The sequence below is a fragment of the Erithacus rubecula genome (genome assembly GCF_903797595.1).
Source record: "Erithacus rubecula genome assembly, chromosome: 1".
NCBI classification, from domain to species: Eukaryota; Metazoa; Chordata; class Aves; order Passeriformes; family Muscicapidae; genus Erithacus; species Erithacus rubecula.
In genome coordinates, this window is record NC_136658.1 from 71692539 (window position 1) to 71716707 (window position 24169).

Consider the following 24169-nt stretch of genomic DNA (forward strand, 5'->3'; position numbering starts at 1 on the left):
TGCCAAGCTTTCTTGTGTTAAGTTAAAAATGTCTGTTTTGTTAGCAAATGTCTCAAAAGTAGCAGTTGCAATGAAAAATTACATTGTGACTGTTTTGAGTGGGATTTTTTGTTTGTGTTTTTAAATGCAAGGACGACTACAGCTATTATTGTTTGTCATTAAAACTGAAAGCTTGTGCTTGCTTTTATTATGTGCAGGCCAAGCAAAGATAACAGAGCTTAACTCTGACAGGTAATTTGAAAGAATGAGCATTAGTAGAGTGGTTTAGTGCCTTATAGTGCCTTATAGCAGTTCAGCAAAAAGCTTTGGCTGTTCCTGCCCACAGCTATTCCTGACTTCTCAGAAATTCTTAAATTGTCGGGAATGTACAGTAACTAAAATTTATAGTCTATTTATAAGTACAAGAACAAGTGGAAGGCCTGATAACCTCAGCAGTGCCTTTACAGTAGAGTGGAGCTCTGTTCTTTCTCATATGCACACACCCAGCAGCCAGCCCTAAATATATTGATGTTTTCACGTGCATGTACATAAGTATCCAGTGACAGTAACAGCAGTGAACCAAGATAGACTTTCAGAGTTTTTCCATTTGGAGAGGGGATGACCTTCAGAAAGTCATCTAATCGTGATCCTAGTAGACATTACAAGCCTTTTTATAAACTGTAAAATACTTCAGTTAGTAATCTCAGGAAATTTAGCTTCAGTGCTGACAGCTTGTTTCTTTAGATGAATATATTCATCTTTTGTTACTTCCATGCCTTTTCATGTTGGTAATGTGCTTGTTGCTTCTTTCCATTTTAGTAATAAGACTCAGAAGTGTTAACCCTGGAGCAGTGAGATCTACATGCATTTCATTTAACATGATGGGTCCATTCAGCAGAGAGGCACAAGGTACACCCAGCAGAGAAGACAGACACACCAACAATGCTGCTGTGGAGATCCTGCAGCAGCAGGTTCAGGGATACAGGTCCCACATGAGGCTGGGCAGAGCGAGTCAGACCCCTTGGTGCCCTCAATGCCCTGGTGGAAGCTGAGACAGAGTTCTTCTGAAGTTTGCCTGAAGAAGTGTTGAATTTGCACTGTCTAGTATGAGTCATGATGGCAAGAGGTCGAGGTATTTGTCTGGAAGGCCATCAGCTGAGCCAGGCTTGCTCTGCAAATCATCCTCTGGCTGCTAAGGGCCCCTGTGGTACCAGACACATGAAGAGATTGTTTCTGTTTTGTTCTTAGCTGAAAAATAAGCATTTAAGTGACTAAAGCAGAAAGCAGCAGGGACTGAGAGGTGAGTGAGTATTGCCTGAAGGTGATAAAATAAAATGGTAATGTGGAAAGAGTAGATAATTCCTCCTGTTTGAACAAGGGAAGAAATGAGCAAAATTTGGATGTGGTCAGAAGGGTCTCCAGTAAATGGAGCCTGGAAGTGGTTCAGGATTCTTGAGCCTCCCCTATTGTCAGTTTTAAACACTACTGGCAAAATGTGTCTCTTTTTGATTTATGCAGAAGTTGATAAATGTCCCACTATTAATTAAAATGGATCCAAAGAGCAAAATTCTGACAATGAACCTTGTGGGTCACTGTAATGCTACATAATGGACTTTCTGAGAGGGTCAGTTTCTTTTTTTTTAAAACCCAAGATTTTCCATTAACATTCCCTCTCTCCTCCCTTTACTCCTCCTGCTAGGTTAATAGATGAATAAATCTGCAAAGTCAAACATTCACAAATATGTAAATGCCAAGATGAATGTTACCTTTGCAGGAGAAGAAACCTCTGGTGTTGCCACCTGCTCATGTTCTCAAAGGCAGATAGCTTATTTTTCCCCCTAATCACTGCAGAAGTGTTGTGGCCAACCCTGTGTGATCCTTATGGAACACCTGCCCTGACTTCCAGAGAACATCTTTGTTTACAGGTCAGTCATGAATTCATTCAAGGAAACAAGGGCAAATAAATAAAATATTTACAGCACAAGTGATCTTTCAGTTCTTTTTCTTCTTTCCTTCCATTTACCTCAGGATTATCCTTGAATGAATCCAGTAACTCCAAAGGCTATTGCTGTGCTCTTTGATAGATGTGTTTCAATACTTAAAATGCATTGGTCACTCTCCCAAGTCACTTCTGAAAGTGATGGCAAGCACAACCCCTTCACTTTAATTTCTTTGTTTCTGATTCCTAATAGATTATGTTAAGCACATTTTGGCATCAGTTATGCATTTCTGAAAATAGCAGTGCTAAAATGAGTCATAAGATGGATGGCACCCATAGCTATGTGTGAGGGGGAACCTTTTTGTACCTTTGTGAATATACCAACTGGCTTGATAAGTGTATACTACAAATCTTGTCAGGCAGGACTGCAGGCTCAAATAAACTTTCTGGCCTCTGATCTCAAATGGAATGTTTTAGTGTGGCACTACATGTTGTTAATTCATAACTAAATATTTAACGAAGATGTAAATTGTGAGGCCCCATTTCCTGGGCAGAAGGACATTGCTCCTAATGCTTCCAAATCATTGAACGAAATTTGATTTAGCAGTTTGGTAAAACTGCTCTGGGGGCAGCTTGGTGCTTTTAACCTAGACTACAAGCATTTAAGTTAAATGTATTCTGAGAAAAATTGTACATGCAGTCCTCACTGAAGAGAGAGGGAAGTGATGAGCCACTCAGAAGTGGGAAGGTACATTTCAGGGATTGTATTTTTATTACTTAATAAAGTTGTAAAATATTTTTTACTGACTACTTTTGGGGATTTCCTTACTTTAATCCAAAAATGAAACCATCTGCTTTCAGACATTGTTTTGCTGTTCTCATCAACAAATTATTAAATACTTGGAAATCTGAATAAAAGGTAATCAGTACTTAGGAATGAAGTGTTTGTATGATGTAGCAAATGCTGTTCTCAGTCGTGGAAATTCTTATAAGTAGCAAAAGAGAATGCATTAACACATGAAGGGTTTGATTTGCCCTGTTCAATTGATATTTATGCAAGTCAAAGGGCCACATCCAAACTAGTTATGCAAGGTCCTTCAATGGCCAGGCATTAAGCCAGGTTGTGAAGCTGAGCATGAGATTAATTTTATGTTAGACCAGAAGCCTACATTTGGTTTAATGAGTCTCATTTCAGTGGTTAGACCTTCATTGATTGTGTTGGGAACTGAAATGTATCAGATATGGATAGCAACAATCAGTTAAATGAGTCCCATTCATGCTGCCTTTAAATCACTGTCCTGCAAAAACAGTGGAATCCCAGGGTTTTCCCTTCTTATTTGCATAATAGAATTAATAAAGTAGTCCTGCAGTTCTGCAGAAAGAATGCAGAGATGAAAAATTTTCCTTCCATTTTTGTGATGTGGACTTGTAGCATTACATTACAGCTTTTATTTCCTCTTAAATGCTCAGTTTTTAGTCTTCAAGCTAGAAAAAATTTTTTCAATTAACTGTACAAATCAAGAAAAAATGACACCGCTTTATGCAAGTCTTAGAATAAAATGGAAAATTCTAATATTGGTAAAGAAATGAAAGAAACATTACCTTGTTTGCAAACTTTATTTTGTTTAAATGATTTTTTTTTGTTGTTTTGAGTGTAGACCTCTATTTTATTTGGGAATAATGTTGACATTCTTAAATAGTTTGACAGTGAAAATGTAGATAAGCTGGCTTATCTTGCAGGATAGTTAACCTGTCCAAAACACAACTTAAAAATTCATATACTAATGCAATTCATATTAGCTAGGTGAATTAGAGTCTGTCAGTGTTAATATTCTTTCTTCTCAGGGCCAAGGAAAGCTCTAAGAAATCCTGTCCAGGAATGCATGTATTTAGATGACACAAACATATGCATTCTAAGCACAGGTGCTGTTTCTCTCTTACTGATAAATTCACTCTTTTCAATGCAGAAACCTCCTATCCCTACTACAGCAGTTGCTTTTATTTGAGAAAAATCAGAAGTAATTCAAAGCCTTCTTGTTGTTCAAAAGTACATTGACTAGCTCTCTATACTCACCTGTGTATGCTTCTATTTGCACTGTCCCACAAGGACTAGATTCTATTTTATGTTCATGCCTATCAGCTCATTTTGTATTTACATTTTGTTTTCTGTGTTCCATTTTATCCCTGAGGATGGCAGTTGTATGGGGGCTTTTTAATCTTATTTTTCAGATTAGGATTCTGTTTTTTCTTATTTTATCAGATCTTATTTTATGAATATTAAATAAATAGTAAAAGGTAAGCCTTTTTTTCCAAGTAGTACTTTTTCCCATGCTTGCACCCCTCATTCATTCACTTCACAGTCATTCTTAGGTTTGTGAGTAGTATTAATAATTGTGACTTTCTTGTTTTCAGAGCTGAAAATAATCTAGCAATGCTCACGCTCACTGTCTGCTAACTCAGTGACCTCTTATCATTTGTGAAGAGCTTTCATTCAGTGTTTGCCCTTCTCAGGTACAGGACTTTGGAATTAGGAAGCTGTAGTCTCTATAGTTAGAAAATTCCAGGGCTGATTTAATATTAACAGCATAAGCACCTTCAAGCATTTCTTTTCAGTTTGAAGTCCCTCACAATGCTCTGATAGATAGATACTAAAAACTCCCAGCAGAATAAGCAAGAAAAAGACCCCAACACACAAGGAAAAAGAAAAAAAAAATTAGTTGGATTGTTCTGTCTGAATTGCATGGATGTGATGAGACTGCAGGCATTTGCACACTTGTTAGAGGTGTGCTCTGTAAAGATGTGGTGTACTTTGTTCTCAGTTATCTTCTCAGGAAAGGTGATTCTACTTTTTTTCACAATGTGCTACTTCTCTTCCCATATTTTCATCACTGGATCTTTTCCTAAACAGATTTGTACACTGAATGTAAGCTTCTATTAAATAGAAATGCTCAACATGTTCTAGTATTACTAGCAAGATTCATTTTTTTTCAAAACTTGGCTGCTTCAGTCCTTCTTTTTCATCACCAAGATTCCCCAGCAAGCAGGAAAAAGGAATCCCTTTTAATTTTTTTTAAAATTATTACTATTTTTATTTAGTTTTATCTTAATAATTCTTAGAGTATTAGAAACTCTCATTATATCTTCTGAGGAAAAACAAAGGGTTGCCTTCTGAATCTTGGCAAGGTTCTGTGGTCTCTGCTGTCACAATGACATCTGCCTGTGCCATCCCTTCCCAAGTGACACCTGTCAGCACACCTAGCCACCTTTTTGCTGGTGTACCTTTAGTGAAGCAATGGATTTTCTGTGTAAGTACAGCACTTTGTAGCATCTGAATATAGCTAGTGTCTAGGCATTTGCTTGGGAAAGAATAGTTAGGGCTAAATTTAAATTATCCCTCCAAATGTCAACTCTTACCATGGATACATGTTCATGTTACACCCCATTGAACTCTGCAGAAGAGTGAGGATGCTGTCTGGAAAAGGAATAGTGAGCCAGCTGCCCAAATTGTCTCTGCTAAATACAGAAGCTGATGAGTGTTTTTTGTCACGTGCTATTTTCAGAATTACAATTTAGAGTAAAAGAAAATATAAATACAAGGAATGTCAGTCCTGATGGGATTGTTCCTAAGGTCTGTCAGTACTGTTGGCAATCTCCATGAAGCTCAGCAGCAATAAAAATGTATTTTACCATTTTCAAAAAAGATTTCTATCAACTGGAAAAAAAAACCCCATTCAGATGTTTACCAGTTGCTGATGTTATTTTTGTTTTAGTGGTAGAAATGTTAAGATCCTTCAGCCAAAACTTATGAAATGCTTATTCAGTGAGGATGAACACTTCAAGAATGGTCAGTTGAAATTTTTGGTTTTCCCTGATTAGGAAATATATGGCTGTCTGCAAAGCACACAGGATCTCATCAGCATGGGAAAGGAAGGGAAGGGAAGGGAAGGGAAGGGAAGGGAAGGGAAGGGAAGGGAAGGGAAGGGAAGGGAAGGGAAGGGAAGGGAAGGGAAGGGAAGGGAAGGGAAGGGAAGGGAAGGGAAGGGGAAGGGAAGGGAAGGGAAGGAAGGGAAGGGAAGGGAAGGGAAGGGAAGGGAAGGGAAGGGAAGGGAAGGGAAGGGAAGGGAAGGGAAGGGAAGGGAAGGGAAGGGAAGGGAAGGGAAGGGAAGGGAAGGGAAGGGAAGGGAAGGGGAAGGGAAGGGATATGCTGCTTGTTCCTCCTGCCATTCTGATGTGGAGAGTGTGAGCACTTAATGTGCAAACTGTACCTGTGCTCTGCCAAAGAAAAGCTCAGCAGGTCAACATTTAAACATTTAGGCATAATTTAAACAAGTGTGCTGGACAGAAGACCAGTAAAATAAATTTTACACTCAAAAAACATCTTTCTCACTGGCAACTGTTGCTCTAGAGTTCTCTAACACCTTCATAATGCTCCTAGGAGGAGTAGAATTTTGATTGCAGGATGTTTCATGCATGGATTGTGCAGAGTAACAGTAAACAATCAAGTTATCATCCCTTTCAATTCTCTGTATTGGTTTCCTTAACCATGAAAATGTAAGAAATTCACCTCTTCCCCAAGCTGGCTGTAGCATTAATGACACATTCAATTGAACTGTTTTGAAAATGCAAAATAGTTTTGTGGGGTTTTTTTAAGGAATAAAAAACAAATCAAAAAAGTAAGCAAAGGCAACTAGCTTTCATTGACTAATGAGAAGCAGAGAAAAATGTTATCTGGCTCAGTGTTTTCATGGAGTGCCTGTGACCCAGAGAGGATTTCTGTAGCTGTTCCATGAGCCATAGCACACGTTAATTAGGAGTTTGATGATAAGAATATGCTACACTCTCTGAAATCTTCTGAAGGTTGTCAGTGTCTGAGATTCAAAATTCCCTAGAACCAGAATATTTCTGGAGACAGGAGAGCACAGAGGTCATAGCTACATTTGGGCTGTGTAGCTTTGGAATTTCCCTGATATTTGACTGTCTGTTGGTAACACATGGATGATGAAAGTCTCCATTTCTGAATGGAAATTGAGAAAAAAATTGACAGGAAGAACTATAAGAAATATCTTGTATTTATAAGCACAGGTATCTGGGGATAAAAAGAGATATGTGTGTGTAGGAATTGATTGTAGAAGTGAGTCATCATCTGAATCCCACCTCTTAGCAAGACACTTGGAGCATTTGATTGTCACACCAAGAAATCAAACACATGCTTTTGTTTTCCAGGAATTCTTTACACATTTTGGAAAGCTTACAAAAGGAGCTGCAGTTTTCTAAGGAAATAGCTGCACATGATATGAGAAACCACATGGATTCCCCAAAATGCAAACAAATTGAAGAACACATTTGAAATAACTTGTGCACTGGAGTCTGAGAAAAAACCCAAATCCTGACTGAGACCAACTATTAACTTTCTGTGCTTCCTGTTTGAGATATTGCTGAGATAGAATTAACCAGTGGAGTACTTTGAAGCTGTTAAAACACTTCATTTTTAACCTTCATCAGTGTGGCTATCTCAAGCAATGCCTTTGATATATCCTGAGTTTTGAGAAAAGCTCCTCTCTAGCATAAATTCACACACAAAACCATAGATGAATGAATATTCACACCTAATTTTGCAGACACCAAAAGCCTGATAATGAAAAAAAATAACATGTTTAATGAAAGGAAGACCACATGTTCTATTACATGTAATCTGTGCTTCATTCTCAAAGGAAAATCTTCAAACTTATTTAAACATATCTAGCATTCAACCACACAGTAAATAAAACTTTCTAAGGGGCCTTCTTGTATTTCTACCCTCCTTTTCCATTCTCTTCTGCTTTCCTTCTCTCTACCTGTAAAATTTAGCCAAACCAGTTCTGTCTCACATCTTTGTTTCCATAGTGTAAATTCAGAAGAATTTCTCATTATCTGTCTTGAACGTGAAGCATGGCACAATCCATCCAATTCCTGATCACAGGATTGACCTGCATGGGTTTACTCCTCATGGAAGGAGCATCCTGGTTCTCTCTGTTTGGTCCATCAGCAAGGGTTAGTATTAAAATGGTCACTGCCTGTATGGCTTTCCCCTTAATGCATCTTGTCATAGATTGTGCAAACTTACATAATTTGTATAAGGAATTCTGCATTCCTGCCCCTCTCAGGATGCCCAGGCCCCTAATGAAAGTGAGGAGAAGAAAGTGATATGGCTTCTCCATGAACTAATCATCAGTTCAGGCATTCTGTTAAGGCTGTCTGTAGGTTTTAGCAGACAGTCAACACTCAGGAAGAGGAGCAAGCTTCCCAAAAGGATGCAGCCTTCACTTTAAATTAAGGTCTAACCCAACTTCTGCTAGGATCTGCTAAGATCCTACAAATGTTTCCTACACATTGCCAGGATAGATAGAAACAAAGATGGCTTAGAGAAGTTTCTTTAGTCTGGGAAGAGAAGAAAATAGGAAACATTTTCAAATATGTAACAGAATATCACAAAAAAAAGGAAGAGTAAATAATTTTCTTTATCCAATTGGAAGATAACAGCTAATGAGCCTCTATTGCAGCTGTGGAGAAATAGATATAAAGGGGGGGGGAAATCTAATCGCTAGCACAGAGAAGCACAGAAATAGATTACTGAAGGAGAAAGGAGTTCCTATCATGGTTTAAAAGGTGCAGTAGATAAATAAATGCCAGATATGACACAGGCATGTTCCTTGGGGCTGGGGCTGCTATGCCTTTCAGCATGTCTTCCAGGTCAGCTCTCTACAAGTTTGCATATAACTAAAAATCAGCAGTAACTAGACTGGAAAATAAACTCTCTTACCACATTTCCACACCTGAATCACAGAAAGAAAATGAAACATTTTTAAAGACAGTGAAACATTTTCTTTCTCAGATAGTTGTACACAGAGTGTTCCCACAGCACTTAATTTGGTCTTTCTTATGTCCATTGTGTAAACAATGTTAGTCTGAATTTAAAATTAGAAAGTAAACTTTAGAACCAAATTCTCTGCTAGTACAAATTGGCCTGGCTCCAGTTGCACTCATGGACTCATGCTGGATTTTATTTACCATACCAAGGTCTGACCATTTGACTTAGAATCTCCCCTTGACTTCACTGGCCTGTGCATCAAGTCCTTGAGCAGGACTGGCTTAACTCATGCAGTGCTGGATCCACACAAAGCCAAAGTGCTTCAAGATGGCTTGAACTGTGGGAGCATTCATGGCTGTGTCTAATTAAGCAAATACAGGGAGCCAGAAAAAAAAATGGGCAAGAGCAGTTAAATCCAGGAAGAGGTCAACCCCGTTGGTAATTAGCAGGACAATGGATCAAAGAACTCCACTTAGCACAGGAAATATTGAGCACCTCATCTTTACAGCAGAATCTGATAAAACTTGGGTTATACATTTTCTACTAAATGAACCGGAGGCAGCCACAAACAGGAGGCTATTGTTTGACCTCTGTGGGAATTTCAGTTGGGTTATTGCATGCTTGATGGGCTACAGAAGAGCAGCCCTTATGCCACATACTGATGTGGGTCTAATGATCTCTTATCTTCACATCCATAGTGGCTATTCCAAAAGCAAAGAAAATGAAAGCCTTTCAAATAGATTTTCCTCTAAAAACTTCTGCCTCTGAGGTTTTGTGTGCTTAGTGGACTTTTTTTGATGTTGTCTTTATCTTCAGCTTACAAATAAATATACCAGGTTCTTTATTTTAATAGGTTTCTTGTTCCAAAGGAGTAATTCACTGGTTTTATATTACACCCTTCAAAACCTTAATCAGAAAACTCTGTTAGACAGAAAAGGTCAGAAGTAAAAGTGAAAAGAGGAAAGGTCTTCAGAACCATTGTTACATTAATCCCTAAAAATTACCTTTTAGCAAATACTGCACTACTCCAGGCCTGTCCCTACTGACACTGCAATTTCAGTTCTTTCCAACAGCTTAATTAGGAGAATAGCACACACATTGTACCTGCTGGAGTCAGTCTGAACCATGTTACCCTTTGAATTTATGCTTTGAATTAATAAAGAGAGAACAAAATAACAACCAAACATCCAGTGCTCAAAAAAAGAAAAAATAATTTTCTTTGCAGATAACTACAACATTATGTATTCCTCACTGCTGATTGCAGATGAAAAAACTGAAAACAGATCAGAAAAAAAAAATCTGCTTTTAGATTTGTCTCTGGAGATGCTTCTAGGTTAGTTTTTACTGGTGGCTGGAATATAAACTCTCCACACTCATTTCAAAGTTAAAGGACAGGGGTAGTTCTTCCCTGGGTAAGTGCACTAATCTAGCATTATGCTCCTCCTCTGACCTTTTCTGAGAAGATACTATCTGTCCCTAGATCAATAAGAATAATGTTTTCTTTTTCTTTGCTGACATATGCAACCTTTCATTATTGTCTCTAGCATGTGTCTGGGATCAGAAGCCAGCAGAATTGGACCAGTCACATTCAGAATAGAAATTGCCTCCATCAGGATCAAATTCACTGTACAAGATCTAATTTTCTCTTGCTGCTCCTGCTTCTTTATAGGACAGTATATCACCAATGAAAGCTGCCTTCCTGGGTTTATGGTATGCTGTGTTCTGTACATTTAAAAAGGTACAGGGATCCAATCTCATCCTCAGATAATTTCATGGAGAGTTTCCATTGCCTCAAATGAAGTTGGACCGGCCTTAGCAGAGTCAAAGGTAGTTCTGCAGCAATGTTCTGACCATACATGGTGTATTCACAAGCCCTTGTACTGCCCTAAAGTTCTGTTTTTTCACTGTGAAATAACAATTTCCTTTATTTCATGGGCTTTAAAGTAGAGTGGTGCACAGTTTCTAATCATCAATTACAAAAAAGAGAAGGGAGAAAAGGAAGGATCACAAAAGTCAATTACCAGCAAAAGCTTCCATAGCAACTAAATTTACTACTTCTTTTCTTTCTAAGCCTTCTTGTACATGCCATAAGCACAAAGCAGCCAGGCCTCCCCACAGTTCATTGATGCCAAGTGGATTAGGCTGGCAGAGGCTGTGCTGGTTTAATCCCCTTTAATGCCTTGCACCTTCAGTCTGATGAGCAGCCAGACCCTTTTTCTCCAGCTCCACACTGAGCTCATCAGCAGTAATGGCTTATCATTACCATCAACAGTAGGAAACTGCTTTTCCCTGTGCTCCAGGCTGCCATGCCCCTTAAAAGTGCTGAAGAAAAATACAAGCTTATACTGAAGTTTCCTTCCTTCAAACAGGTGCAAGTTGCCTAGTGAAGGGTAGTAGCATTTATGCACATTGCCCCTGAAAAGTGTAAATGAAAACTTGGCACTAAAAGACCAATTTTTGGCAAGCCCATGAAGAATACTTTTCACACCACAGAGAGATGCAATTCATTCACATCTGAAGTGCATCCTACTGGAATACAACACCAAGTAGTATTTCACAGGCATTTCTGTACTCAGGGTGGAACAGGCTGGATCATACTTGTGTTCTTGGAAGAACCAGGAGAGAAAGGGTGTATTCAGGCTGGGGAGGATGGGGGCCCTTGGGCTCACTCACAGAGAATGACCCTGCCATACATCAAGAAAAGCACTCTAATGGGACTTTTTATTCCTGTCACTGAGACAGAAGCAGAAATGCCAAATCATAGGAAGGGCAGAAGAAATACTGGTAAATCTGGACACTGCCCAGAGAAGTAACACTAAGGCTTTTCTGGGAAAAGGGACAAACAGATAGCAATTGAGACTCCTGCAAACCACCATTTCAAAAGCAGTTCAGTGTATAATTTGTCTGTGTGCATTTTTATATATTGGTATGTGTTGGAGGGCAACATTCACTGCAATGTGTGGTAACCATCCTCACTCCTGCTAGCCACACAGTCATCCACGTTCAGCTAACTCTGTGTTTTGGTATAAGGACTGATGCCCCAAGAGAAAATTTCATGTTCCATAAATTGCAGCAGTTGTAAAATAATTTCCACTTACAAAGCATCAGGAGCCCCTTATGCCAAGCTCTGTCTCATGGCACTGCTCTGAGCCCAGGATATGGCTGTTCTTCTGCTGTTACTATCAGCTATGGAGGGAAAGGTATGGAAGGAAAAGTGCAAAACAGACAGAGATATCCAAGTGAAACCTGGTTGTATAGAGTAGGAATATGATGAGTTTGGCTTCTTGGCTTAAGTTGTCCTCTTATTAATATTGAGCCAAGCTGCCTCTAATAAGAACCATAATAATGAACTATGGATAACTTAAAAAAAACTTACAGATGACTCATAAGACAAAAAAGAAATATTTGTACATTTCAGGAAAAAGACTGACTTAAACAGTTGAACAGTTTCTCAAGTAATTTAAGAAGTTTGAATGTCTTAATTTCTTTCCCTTATTTTTCATTGTCACTGATGTAACATCAGCCTTTTCACAAGCAGCTATGAAAAGGAAATTTAAGTGCCATCATGCTACGAAAATATCTTTCTTTGCGTTTTTTGTCAGACATAATTTGATATTAATGATAAAAGGAAATAAATAGATTTTTATATTAGCACGAGAGACTGAGAACCTCTCCAATACATGTAAAGTTTAGCAAGCCAAAGCCCTGTTGGCTTTTGCAACAGCAGCTTAACCACTCTGACAGAGTGAGTTTGAGCACCATATTTTTGAACAGCATTGGCATGAGAGGGATATTGTGTAGATGAATGTAAGGGCTGGCTGTTGTACTTGCTTTAAAAGTCACTGTCTGTTTTTAAAAATCCTCAATATGACCTTGAGACCAAGCATAACACTCATGCCTAACATTCACCTGCTGGCTATTTCTGTACTGCTGTCAGTGAGTAACATCCCAGGCAATTCTGTGCTAATAGAAATATTACCATGTTTTTTATACATCCCATAATCTCTTTGCTATGATATTTATTAATTAAATCAAATATAAAGCAAAAGATTTTTCTTGCCTTTATTTCTTCTAAATCACATCTCCAACATTGGTTTTAAGTGGCAAGAATATCACAGCATAATAATAATGTAGTGAAACAGTTGAATTATTTTACAGTTTACAGCAGAGAGAAAAGCTTCATTGTTACAGTGCATGGATTCTTGTTTTCTGTTTTACATGATAAGGAGTCCAGATAAATACCAAAGATAAATCAGTGACAAAAAGTGTGTGCCAGGAACTGGGCTTTTGGATGACCAAGGGCTGCCAGCTTTTCCTGGGTGATCCCTGCTTGTGAACTGTACTTGGCTGACAGCACTAACCTCACCTGCTGCTGAAAGCTGTGTGGAGGAAGAAGCCTGGCAGGGTACAGGAGAGAGGCAATGGAAACCAGGCTCTTTAAAAAGTCACAAAATATTAGAAGTGCCATGCTGGGCTTCGGGTGGGGCAATTCAACAGCTGTCCTGCACAGCAGCTGGGCTCGTGCCAGAGCATTTGGTACAGCCCTGTCCCTTCACTGACTGTAGGGGACAGAGCCCCAGTAAACTTGGCTTCACATGAGCTGACAAGTTGACAGCTGGCAGTGGAAATTGTGCTGGTAACAGAACAGCACCATTGAGTTATTGGGCTGTTATCATTAGGACATAATTTTCTTAGTTCTACATGCTTCCCAGCATCTAGTTTTCAGAAATTCCACAAATATTTGGGTTAGGAGTTAGTTTAACCGACTTCAGCTTCTAAGAAATCAGTTGTCTATGCTAAACCATGGTTATGTTTCCTTTTAAACCACTAATTACACTGATCATAAGCTACAGTGTACAAAGTACATCCTCTTTGGTTTTGTTTAGTTAGGTTTTATAAAAAAATAGAATTAATCTCAAAAGCAACTCTTTTATTTACCAGATGAAAAGCCAAGGAGAACACATAAATTCACCCAGGAGTAGTGACTGCTCAGTTGAATCACTGTCCAGGCTGCACTGCTGCTATCAACGTTGTCTCCTGTACCCATTAGGGAGTGTGGAAACATTAACTCTGCAGACACTGAGCATATCCTGTTCCTTGAGCTCATTGCCCCCACGGAGACTGTCACTTTCAAATGGCCAAAGTCACATTACATGAATCCCATCTCAGATACTTGTATTGCACTAATAAAAACATACCAAAAAATGCCAGGGTTCTGCCTCCTCAAGCGAGTTCATTGACTTGAGTGAGGTTACCCTGATTCATCTGAGTGGAATCCATGAATTATTATGTTGTCACTACATGTTTGGGAGTGAAGGACACTTGTCTGGTCACTGGATGGTGTCCTTAGAATGAGAAATGGCCAGGCCATTCAAGTTCCCTCAGTCTCTAATAAATTTCTCTCATGGAGACTCAGTGTCTTCTATAACATGGCCTAAGTAAACATCCAGCAGGAAAGAAATCCTATTAACTTCAAACAACTGTGGATGAGATTCCCAGTTTGTATGTGTGACCTATGGCAAACCAAAGTGTTTGTTGCCCCAGCAACTCAGATAAGTTTCTAAGAGAGGACTGAAGGAGTATGTCTGTCTGAAGGACAAATTATCTTGCATCAGCTTTACTTTTCCGGATGAAAAATTCCTGCCCCAAACGACCTTTGGACATAAAACAACAAGAAGGACATCAAACATGAGATGGATTTTTTTCTGTCTTTATTGAAACGTGTTGGCTTCATTAATAAATCTCTCCTTTGAATGGGAGCTAAGACAAGCTGTGTGGTCTGTAATTAACATGATTAGCCAGTTTCCAGTCTTCCACAAAGCCCAGGGCTTTTTCTGTGGGGGCATTTTTACTGCTATTTCTGTGGATAGTTTCAAGGAAAGACTCAGTAATATGGGGTATGGCTGTACCTACATTATTTTCAGGACTGTCTTTGGGCATTTGGGTCTCAGCCTGTGTAGCATTATTCCCAACACTTTCCTTGGCCCAGAGTGGAAATCAAATTGCATTACATCTTCTTTGCAAATCACACACTTCTCTGCACTAAGGTTTGTTTCCCAAGAACAGCTCTACTATCATAGGAGAAATATGTTCTTACTGGAAAAAAAGTTACGATATGAAGTTAATGCAAACTTGTGGTCACCCTTGGGGGCTGTGGCTGGGTGCTGTTCTGGAAGAACTGATAGGATCCTTTGGACATGGGGCTAAGCAGTGCCCCAGAGCACAGAACAGCCCTTCCCCTTCCCTTACTCACCCTTCAGGCAGAGCTGTGGGTGAGCCAAGTGAGTGCCACAGAGTCACTGCTGCAGCCTGGGCACTGGGCAGAGTGGGGATTCCAGCTAATGCACAAACAGAAGGGATGGCCAGCCTGTGGGGGAGGTGGAAACGGGAATTAATTGTGAATCTTGAGCTCAGTGTGCATGCATGAATGCTCAGACCTGAATGACTTCCACAACTGCACTTCAGAAGTTGTCAAGTGGGAAAGAGGAGGCTTTTCTTCCCTATTTTTCAATGCACTTTAATGTTTTATTATCATCTGACAGCTCAGTTACAGTTTGCCATTGAAAAGCTTTGCATTGCATTCATTACAGAGAGCTGGCACCTAAATGTAATAATTAGCCTTATTCAGTAAAATACCTACATTCCACAGAATCACAGACAAGTCACAAATAAAACCTATCAGTAGCTTTAATCACATAATTCGTGTATCTGGGCTTTACAGAAAAATCTCCTGAAAAAAATCTTCTGCAAGGAAAGAGCATGTTTAAAGTGGAGAGAATAAATGAAAAGACATGTGTTGAAGCAGGCTCTCTCATTAATTTCTTTATTGTCACATTTTTGCATGATTTTTCCTCAAATACAATATTTCAGAAAGTACTTCATAAAAAGAAGTGTTCCAGGGAAAAAAGAGCAGTTAAAAAATATTATTTTTCCAGTACCCCCAGAGAAAGCAAGAGAAATCTCCCTGGTTCCAGAAATCTATTTGCACAATGTTCCTTAGTCTGTCCAAGGGCTACATTTGATAAAATTTTGTATTTGTTTATGGCTTGACACAGAAACAGAGGTGAGGAAGGTGGCAAGCACTCTTGATGAGGTCTATTTCAGACACTTCATGTAAAGATTGCATTTTAGAGAAATGTGCTTTCTGCTTCCCCAACTGCTATTTATTAGAGTATGTTTTGAATAGAGCTCTCTCGACTGTGTTAAATAGTTACCATTCAAAAACAAAGAGAAAAGAACCTTCTAACTACATAGACTGTGAGCTGAGCTATGTGATATGGGCTGGCACATGGGACCATGCTTGTAGGGACATGAGCTAGGAGCTGTATATATAAGGTGCTAATTTTGTGTCTTGCATACTGACTGGTCATTACTAGTGGAACTTGAGCAAGCTAAATTTAATACTGTTTCCTAAAAGGTAGAAACTCCCAGAAAACCACTGTATTTTCACACATCCTCTTCCACCTCCCTCAAGCAGACAAAGTAGAAAACAGAAATTGAGACAGAGAGAAAAATATAAATTCCTGGGAATTTATGAAAAACCTGTTGGCTTAAGGCAATTGTAGGTTTATGGACCTTGGCTTAAAGCTTCATTGATGATGTGAAGAGAGAGAGAATGTTTCATTTATATGCCAGACTTCCCTAGCAGGGTTTGAGGGTAGGACAAAAGCTGTTTTCTCTCAAATCTGATAATTAGGTCAGCATGGCTGTATTCTTCAGCTATTCAACCTTTGCTCTCCCTTTCCTTTTCTTCCTTTTCACCTTTCCATCCTTTCTAGATTTGAACAAGAATGACCATGTTTTAAGATTAAAAATATTATCAGCTTCCATGTGCTGATACTCCCTAAGGTCTGTTCCTTAATGCCATGGTTTTCAGCAGAGAATAAAACTCAGTGCCCAGCCTCCTATGTATGTGAAACTTCTAGAAACCAAAGCAAAAGGATGCCTTAGATTGCCTAAATTACTCGTGAAGCAGACACAGAGAGACAAATTCATAAAGTTGATGATGGTGGAACTTGTGCCAATTCCCACACTTTTGCAACACCAAGTTAGATTTTGATCTCAACCATTTTGTAGGGGCTGTGCAATTAATTAGGCTGAGAGTAACTGTATCCCATACTGGCAAATCTAAGCAGTGAAAAGGGCTTCAAGGAGGCCCTCAAATGAAAAATACAGTTAACACTCAACAGCTTTTTATTAACACATTTAAATTTTGTATTATCTTTTTACTGTTTATGAGGCCTTTAGGGTATTGTCTCACACACTGTTAAAATTTATCACCTTTTTTATTTTTAACTTGGCTGTTGAATTGTAAAATGAAAGTTTTGTAAAACGAAACAAGAAAATCATTGGCTCGTGTTATATAGTTAGAGAAATTCAGAGATGCAAGAACCAATCTGTATGAATGTATGTATAATATTCCTAATTAATACACAAGCCTTGCCTTCATTCACCAGCTAATTCAGCCTTCCTTATTCTGGTCTTCTAGGTGATTTAAACCTATTACAACTTCAGAGCACAGAGAGCAAAGGGAAGGCAAACTGGTGGCACAAATGTTGGATCTGGCACACATGGCAGAGGACATTTCATGTGACATGACAGGTTCTGCCACCTTTGGCTGAAATGCTCATCCAAATCTCCTGGTGCCACTCAATGACCACTGCCACCTTGTACAACAGGATTATTCCTTCAAACTAAGAACCATGTTTTGAGATAATCACAGTTAACACACAGTGGGAAGGAGAAAACCAGAATTATATTGAATTTCCTTCCTGATCTACCCCATTTTCACTACCCTCAATCTGTAGTTTTTAACTCTGGTAGAACAGTTTTCATCAGGTACCAAATGTTCAGTCTTCTAAGAAAGCACATGCCCATGTGTGTCCATATTGCACTTCTCTTGTGCCATGCATGCAGACAGGAAAGAGCAGAGTGTTCTCTGTCCCAGTGTCTCAAACATTCAAACAGCAGAGAATTCCACTGCCCTGTGGCAAAGCCTGTGGCCACCAAAAAGGTGGGTGACAAATGAGCTGTGTAACCAGAGATTTTTCTGCTTTAGCAGAAAAATGTAAAGCACAGCATCAGCTAACACTTGCTCGGATGTCTGGAGAAGGGACTTGCTGAGAAGAAATGAAAATCATTAGTGTGCAAGATAAGGTGCATGTATTACACCAATACACCAGTTCAAAATTTCACATAATTGATTTTATTTTACGGTCAAAGATTGGTCAATTTATACTTAAATAATAATTTCTGGAATATGTTACCATGAAAGAAGCATTTTCTTCAAAATTTTTAGGGAAAAATTAGCAGATTTATGTGGCCTTTGATATGGCTGTAAAATCTTTTATGAACACTTAGAAGTGTTTGTTGGTTTTTTGCTTTCTTAGTTCAAAAACATGACGGTGTTTCGATCACAATATTAATTTCTGGAGCCGATATCAAATGAGATATCTCCTTTCTTTTGGTCAGGGGAAAATATCCCATGGAACCTGCACACGTTTTGACCTTACCTGAACTCCAGATAAGCAATCTCAGAGTGTGCAAGTATGGGCAGTTTCCTGTAATGTGAACTTAAAGGAATTACTGAATGTTTGCTAACCAAAGTATGCAGTCACTAAGGTGATACATGAATGACATTATTTAACCAAAAGAATGCTTGTCGTGGTAGATTGCCAAAGGGAAAAAAATGATACCAGCTTACATCTTTTTAAAAACTACAAAGTTCTGTTTTAAAGCATCTTTCCTAAAATTGTCAGTGTTGGAAAAATACCTTTGCTATTTCTCCTTGTATGTGCTCTGTACTCCAGTGGTAATGTCCTGCATTTTTGCCAGGTGACTGGCACATGGATGACTCTGCTCAACCCTACTCTCATGAAAGGCAGATGAAGGCAGAATTGTAATATTTGTTGCAGGATTAAAGTGTTCAGGATAATGGGAGTAATCACACCAAATTCCAGTGAATTTGTCAACCGAGTGCAAAGGTTAATTGGATGTTACTATAGATTTTGGGACTTTATTTAAAGGACTTTCCAAAAATAAGGGATTATTTTGTACATCTCAGCAGGGAAAGCTGCTGACATAACAGCCCTAAAACTGCCAGATGGTATCAGCCATTCATCATTGCTCAGTCAGACAGAATTAGACCCCAACATTTATATACAGCCAAGGAAAATGTCAAGACATTTTGCAGATGAAAATAAGGTTCATCTCAGCATCCCTGAAATCACTGAAATTATAAGAATGATCTTGTCCCTCTGAGTGCTCAAATTTGAGGGAGAGGAATTTCAAAGCCTGGGGAAAAAAAGTGGGTGGGTGTGTGTAAACAGCTTTGTTGTAATCAAGTGTTTGCACATCAGGCTCTATCAGATTCTTTCACCTCAGTAATTAAAGTGCTGTATGATCCATGTTTCAAACTTTCTCAGCTGTCCATGGCTCATGTCTCAGTACTTGTAACAGGGTGCTATCACTTTACTTTGCAGAAGTAATGATCCCATCAACAAGCAACAGACAGAAATGAAACATCTAACAAAAGGTTCTTGTATTGTCTAAAAAGGTTGGTTCAAAGCGTAACCACTGAAAACAACAGGTGGGCATGTTTTTTGCATCTGATATACAGCAGTATATAACATCATGCTCAGAAGGCAGCATTAATTAATTCCTTAGTCATATTCTTGTCTTTCTTTCTTTCTTGCCTTGCTAATTTGCCCCTCCCTTCCTTATTTCCTATAGCTCTCTGTTTGTTTGCACTGATCTCAGATTTTTGTTGCACAGATCCTAGCAGTACAAATTTCTAGCACACAGCTGTAGCTCCTACTAGTTTCAATAATATTAATGAAGTTAATCCACTTAAATGGGTTAATCAACTCCAAAAAGGCAATTCTGGCTTTCTGAAAAAATTATGTAAGTGGTGATATTATTCCCTTGTCAACAATTTGAAGGCCCCTGTCTTTGCTCTGTTTTTGTCCTTTATGCTAGAAATAAAGATGTTTTCAACCTGTATTCCATTAAAAACAAAAATACTCAAAATACTCAAATATATACAGATGGTATTAAAGCAACTTAAGTTTGTTTGTCTGGAGGTCAAGTTCTTAGTCCAAACCAATTGTCCAAAATTCAACAGAGAAATAGACCAGCTGCAAAGAGTTTTCCTACTGATCCAAGGTGTTTACTTTAAGAGAGGATAAATGGCTCTATAGATATATAAGTCTCTGCTAACTGCAGAGGTTAGCTTACAAAGTAGTTTAGACTAGATGCCTGTTGCAGTTGATGAAGTTCAGAGAAATGACAGGGTATCTCCCTGTGTGTCTCTTTGTCTCCTGCCCCTCTCACACTTGACTGCCTTACTAAAATCCATCATGGCATTTTCAGGGAAAAAAGGTCTAGAAGCTGCACTGGGTTTGCAGGGCAAGGTTTTGGCAGTGGGGAGGGGGTCTGCAGTGAGACACCAGCAGCTCACCCGTGTCAAACAGAGCCAGCTCAGCTCCCACAGCTCCAGGACAGAGCCACCACTGGCCAAGGCCCAGTCACAGGGTTGGAGCATCTCTGAGAGCATATTTAAGGGAAGGAACTGCTGCAGAACAGCAGTAGAGCAGTGAGGAAATGGGAGAGGCACAGCCCTGCAGACACCAAGGCCAGTGCAGAAGGAGGGGAAGGAGGTGCTCCCAGTGCTCCCAGTGCTCCCAGTGCTCCCAGTGCTCCCATGCAGCCCATGGGGCTCCATGCTGGAGCAGAGCTAGACAATTTGGGAGTGAAGGTGAGCCTGGGAGAAGGTGGTTTATTGTGTTCATATTTCTCACTATCAACTTGTCATTAATTGTCATTAAATTGAATTATTTTCCATGAATTGAGTCTGTTTTGCCTGCGACAGTAATTTCTCTCTTATCTTCCTGTCCTTATCTCCACCTACAAGTTTTTAATCTTATTTTCTACCCCATTCTATTGATGGAAAGGAACTGATAGAGCAGCTTGGTGGGCACCTGGCAGCCAGCCAAAGCCAACACTCCACATTAACTCAGTTGATACTTTTCCTCTGATAGTGGCCATCATAAATGAACCAGCATTTAAACCAGCATTAATCTCTGGCAGTCACATACTGGTATCTGCTCTCACAGATGTAAGCAGAGAATAAACATTCTTTCAGATACTCTAGTTTAATTCTGCAGATGAGGAAAATATTTTTCCTTTGCTGATGCGACTTTTATGCTTTTAGTGAGTAATCTCTTATTTCCTAGTGGAATCTAAGGAGAATTTGGAAAGTATCCAGTAAGGTCAGTGGATTACATTTCTGTTGACAAGTGATTTCAGGAAACTACAATACAGTTGGAGAAAGCTGTTATTCCAAAGAAGACCTGTTATAAAAGAGCTGAACTGGCTGAACTGAATGGTTTTTTAGATTGTGTCACCAAACTCAGACTTTTAATGCTAAAAATTACAAGATCCCTCCTTCATTTTTTTCTTGGAAAATTTCCAGCTAATTACTTCATAACCAATATTAGGTTCCACTCCCTCATCATTTCATGCTTGTTCTGAAATAATTGCAAAAAGCACACTTTACCACATATATTATCTGATGATATGCTTAATAGCTGACATGCAAGTGTGGTGCCTAATGCAGGGTAAGCAGGTACTTGCCCAAACGAGATTTCCCCGTGTGCTTGCTGAAGAATGGAATGTAGATGGCTCCTTGCTCCCTCCTCGACAGGCTGCAGCTCTCTAATCCTTACACTTCAGCTCTTTACATGGATGCACACAAGACAGAGCAGGCACAGTGCACTGCCCTAAGTAACTATGCAGTTAATACCACAAAATCCTACAATTTAGAGGCTCAGTTTCTCAACACCTCATTGCTAAAAAGATATTGAACAGCTGGAGATTAGTCAGAAGATTAATATAAAAATTATGAGAAGAGAGAATCAGTTTATGGTGGAGCACCAGAAGGAATTTGAATAGTTTGGTTAAGGAATAATTAAGAATAAGATATGATAAGGTACTCAAAATATGTAAATGTTGCTAATATTATAGGTAGAAGGTTAGTACAGCAGTATAGAGAATATCTGAAAGCAAAAGGATGAATTTAGATAAAGAAGCATGTGGCCAGCCAGCTTCAAAATTCTTCTCAGTAAATTTTGCTCCGGTTTTCTGCAGTCTTCAAAAGCCACAGAAAATAGAGGGAAAAACACAGTGTAGAAATTATATTTAGTTTATAAACTCTCTAGTTAATGAAATTTCCTAAAGAGAAAAATAAAATAAATCTGGAAATTGTACAAAAAAAAAAATTAGGTATCATACATATTATACCCCACACAACTTCCATTTAAGTTTATGAAATAATGTAAGTAAAATCTGAAAGATTAAGCGATGGCAAATGAGACAGATGGACATAGCATGGAGATAAGAGCTAGAACTCAGGGCAGAGTCAGAGATTTGATTTTCAGAGAAGGTATAATGTGATGAATGGTGCTTCAGGATGATAGTAGATCAATTAGGTTATCAACTCATTCAGTTTACTTCTAGTGCAGCCTGTCATCATCAAGGTTAGTTTGACTAGGTACTGCAACAGAGAGGGCACTTCTGTGCCCTTCTGTCCAGGAGTCTGACAAAGAAAAAAAATCCAGGTGAGGAGGGATAAAACCTAGATTAGGTGACTGATAGCCAAGCTGGACAGTGCCAGTTAAACCATGTGCATAGATAATGTATATGTTGTTATATTTGTCAAGATGACTAACTAAACTCCTATGGATAACAAATACATTTATTGATATTAGGACACTATTTTATATTTACTTATCCTAGAAAAAAAAATAGATTCATTCATAATGATTCTTAAAAATAATTGATCTTTGTTGAGGGAGTCATAATACTTTAAATCTTGTCTCTGGAGATTATGCCTACCCCAAGTTCCTAAGGCTAATACAAAGGAAGTGACTGCCTGTGTTTACATTATTTTAATATCTGTTAGCAAAAATAAAGGTTTTTAAGCCCCTTTATTTTTTAAAACATTTGATTTTTTTAAAAAATTAAGGATTTAGAAAATATAAACTGTATGTTTTCAAACCTTTCTGTTGCAAATGTCAGACAGTCTTTGTTGCCACCTTCTGGTTTTAGTAAATATGAGTAACTCCACAACAGCTGAGCCACATACTACAGTTGTCAAATTGACATGTTACCAAATCTTACCACTCTCCATGTTTGTTGTTCATATAACAAGCAGTAAGTTTTATTTAGTCATCCCTTGTCCCCAGGACAGAAAGTCTTCTTTTCACATAGGAAACACGGGCAACCAGAGAGAAAAAATCCATGACCCAAAATCTTAGCAATCAACTCAGAATATAGAGAGAATTTAAACTTCACTAACTACACTCTGAAATCCATCTGCATGACAAAAATCTGTGGTTGTTCTTGCAAACAAGCATTTACATGTATTAGAAGCATATAATTATGCTATTTTTGCATGTCTGTATGTAAACAAGATTTTCTTAACACAGAGCTTATTTTAAAGATCATATTTAAGCAGATAAGCTAAAAATGTTGTATTTAATCTAATGTAACTCCCGGAGGGGATTGCCTCTACCTGTTGTATGCAGGCTCTAATCTGAGCAGCAGTACATACCCAAAGCACTTGAAGCCTGACTCCTGATCCAGGTGCACCTTGTGCTGTCCATCTGGAGGACTGGAAGCAGAGTGCCACTTCCTGCCCTCCTCTGTGTGGATGTGAAGTTATGCTAAATCTCTCAGCTTCTCACCTGTTGTTCTACTGAGGAAAAAACAGCACAATCAGGATTCAGCTCCCCAGAGAGCCCCAGCTTGATTCACTCAATGGGGCATTGCTGCTGATTATTATTATTATATATCTTCTGCTGAAGAGCAGAACGCTTCCAGACAAGAGTTACTATACAATTCACCACACAGGAAACAAAGCAAGTTGCTCCTGATGTACACCTGGGCCATCTCCAAACAATGTAGCTAAGACTTTCAATTCTTAGAAATGGTGTGGAGTCTTCTGTGCTATAACACTACAGTATGTTAAAAATGGTTTCATTTTTTTCCTGGTTTTACAGGATTGCCTTTTATGCACAACAAACAAATTCTCCATGTGTCAGTAAGTATGAATGAAAAAAAGTATTTCTTTGAGATAAGAGAGTGGGATTCAAGGAACATAGTACAAAGTACAGATCTATAAACAAAGATAGATAAGAGTTTTAAAATTCTTGTACTTTGTTAGAGTTTCTTTGCACTTAGAGTGGAGTTTATCTCATTTGCCCCAACTTCTTAAACCTAGATATCTGGTCAAAGTTGAATACCTCTTCTATAGTTCTTTGGGACTGAAATAAATATCTCCAGAGGACAGTTTACTTCATCCTAAAATGCATGTTCAGAGCACAAGGTATCCTGCATGTTTATGT